Source organism: Myotis davidii, unplaced genomic scaffold, assembly GCF_000327345.1.
Source record: "Myotis davidii unplaced genomic scaffold, ASM32734v1 scaffold709, whole genome shotgun sequence".
Classification (NCBI taxonomy): Eukaryota; Metazoa; Chordata; class Mammalia; order Chiroptera; family Vespertilionidae; genus Myotis; species Myotis davidii.
Genome location: NW_006300219.1, coordinates 113,295 through 116,771, shown reverse-complemented (window position 1 = coordinate 116,771; position 3,477 = coordinate 113,295).

The window sequence follows — 3,477 nt, the reverse complement described above, 5'->3', positions numbered from 1 at the left end:
TGAACTGTGTTCCCCTAAAATTCATATATTGGAGTCCTAATCTCTGGTACCTCAAAATATGATCTTATTTGGAGATAAGGTTTCTATAAATTTAAAATGAAGTCATTGGGGTGAACCCTATTCTGATATGACTGAAATTTGGAGAGAGACTTGCATAAGAATATCATATGAACATGAAGACAGCCACCTATAAGCCAAGAAGAGAGGCTTGTAACAGATTTTTCCTCAAAGCCCTCAGAAGGAATCAACTTTCCCAATACCATGATTTTTGGTCTCTAGATTCCAGATTGTGAGACAATAGATTTCTATTGTTTAAATTATTTGTGATACATCTTTATAGCAGCCTCAGTAAACTGAAATAGCTTTTCCTCTCCTCAGAGTAACAGTGAGGCCCTCTCAGTGATCTACAAGGCCCTTCACTTTGGGGTCTGTTACATTTCTGAGCTCTTCTATTGCTTCCCCAGCTACTCACTCTGCTCAAGCCCTACTGGCCTATGTGTTCTTCCTTAAACAAACCAGCCTTGCTCCTGCCTTTGCACTTGCTTTCCCATACAGGGAACCTTTTCCTTCTAGATTGTTTCACGGTTTGCTCCCTCATTTTCCTGATCTTTATTCAGATGCTATAGGGGCTTTACTGCCCTTAGTGCTTAGCAGTATCTAATTTGCTCAATATTTTAAAATTTTACTTTGTTTATTAACTATTCTGCCCTCACTAAAATGCAAGCCATGTGAGATCAGGATTGTTTGTTTGTGTACTTTTGAGTTTAAGACAACTTTGGTATATAATAGGATATAAAAATCTAATTTAATGAATGCATGAATCATGAACATAAGCTCTACACTATCATCTAAGTATGCTCATACAGAAGTTCAAAACTTCTGAAAAGTTTTGTGGAACTTGGCCTTTAACCACAATAGTTAAGAAGTGCTCCCACAGAGAAATACCAAAGAAAGCAACAGTACAACTTCTGTCTTTGAGAAATTACAAACTAACTGAGGAGACTAAACATAACATGCATGAAAAAAATAGACTAGATCCAGAGAACAATATATCAATACGAGAAATTAAATTCAGCAAGGGCTGATTTCAAAAAGTGATGAGTCAAAGAGCTTTATCAGAAAAGTAGCTGTTATATAGAAAAAAATCAACATATACACAAACCCTAGAAAGCATTTTAAAAGATGTGCTCACACACACTTTATAGAATAAGTACATTTGGAGTATATTTGTGAGAAGTTCTCAAGCACATGTATTGGGAATGTTTAGTCTACTACATGAGCACAACAAGCAAATACTTTGTGCCTTTAATAAACACAATTTACCAACTGCCAGCACCAGCAACTTGAAAAATAATAGAGAAAATTAACACTACTAGGAACACTCTGAACATGCAGAAGGTAATCAACAAACAGGGATCTGGATACCACCTGATTAAAAAAAACAATTAAATTTTGAAGAGGTGGCAAGTGACAGAAGGAAATAAAGTTAACTGGAAAATAACCTGTTTTTTATCTTTCTACTGTTCTCTCTATTTCTCTCCTTTTTATTATTTCTCCTCCTCATCAAAACTTTCCCTCTCATTTCTTAGATGAGTAATTAAACCCTAACCTCAGGTATAAGTCCCAAAGGCAGTTATCAATAAAAACTAATCACCAGGTAACTTGTAATCTTTGTTTTGATGATGATTCACCAGGTGATCTTAAATTGTCTGTAAAATACCCTAAGTTCTTTGGAAGAAAAGCACAACATGAAGCAGGGGACTATTAATGCAGCAGATACTACTATCATTTGTCTAGTAATAATTCCAGTTTCACTTCTAATGGCTAGAAGCCTCTATTTTTCTCTTTCTCTATTTTTTTCCTCTTGCCACTCATGAAACCTTCCAGTAAAACAATAAACAAGTTCATGGAGGAGCAATAAACTCAAGATTCAAAAGAGCAAAACATATTTACATGAATCTACATGGTTGTGGACACTAAAAAGCCTTTTATTAAGTGTTTGCCACATTGAGATAGTAAGGGAATATGCAAGAATATTACAAAAAGGTGTTTTTATTACATTAGAAGGCACTAAATATTCATTTAAATGTAATATACATTACATCTAACCAAGTTCTAGAAGCATAACTACAAGGTGAAGCAGCTTATTGAACCCAAACACTTACATGTCATTAGAAGGGGGTAAACTTGATATCATGGTTGAAATGTTTCCTTAAGCTCATTGCTCCTTGCTTTGCAATTTAGAGATAAAAAGTACTTCATAGTGGAGCATACACACAGAAATAGCTTAATATTGCATTAAACTAAAATTGTTTCTTCTGGTACAGCCACTGTGGAGAACAGTATGGAGTTTCCTCAAAAAACTAAAAATGGAACTCCCATTTGACCCAGTGATCCCACTTCTAGGAATATATCCCAAGAAGCCAGAAACACCAATCAGAAAGGATATATGCACTCCTATATTCATAGCAGCACAATTCACCATAGCTAAGCTTTGGAAACAGCCTAAGTGCCCATCAGCAGATGAGTGGATTAAAAAATGGTGGTACATCTACACAATGGAATACTATGCTTTGGTAAAAAAGAAGGAATTCTTACCATTTGCAACAGCATGAATGGAACTGGAGAGCATTATGCTAAGTCAAATAAACCAGTCAGGGAAAAATAAATATCACATGATCTCACTCATTTATGGAATATAATGAACAACATAAACTGATGAATAAAAACAGATCCAGAGACAGAGAAGCATCGATCAGACTGTCAAACCTCAGAGGGAAGGTAGGGGAGGGTGGGGGGAAGGGGAAGAGATCAACCAAAGGACTTGTATGCATGCATATAAGCCTAACCAATGGGCACAGACAAGAGGGGTGAGGGCATGAGTGGGGAGAGGTGAGGACACATATGTAATACCTTAATCAATAAAGCAATTTAAAAAATAAAAATAAAAAAAATAAAGTTGTTCACCCTTGAGGTAAAATATTTGAATACCTCCAATCTACAATAATAAAAGACTAAGATGCTAATTGACCGTACCTTCGCTATGCCCTAAGCCATGCCCACCAGCCAATCAGAGCAACTATATGCAAAATAACCCAACCAAGATGGCGGCAGGCAGCCACAGAGATGGAGCAAGCAGGAGGCTTGGTTGCCCAGGCGATGGAGGAAGCCAAGCATCCCACCTCTCCTGAGCTGGTCCCTTTGGGGTCATCTGCTCATGGCAACAAAGTTTCAATTATAGAAGATACCTGCTTCCAGCCAGCCTCCACTGGGAGCTTGGGTGGCTGGGTACTGTGGCCACCCTGCAAACAGCCATCAGCTCCTCACCAAGGATGGCCACACCCTTATGGGTTGAGGGTCCCTGCTGGGAGGCTTTCCAAGCCTGCACACTGTCATCAACCACTCACCCAAACTGGTCAGGCAACCCAGCAGGAACCCCCCACCCTGAAGGGGGTGTGGTCAGCCTGTCCCCTGCCA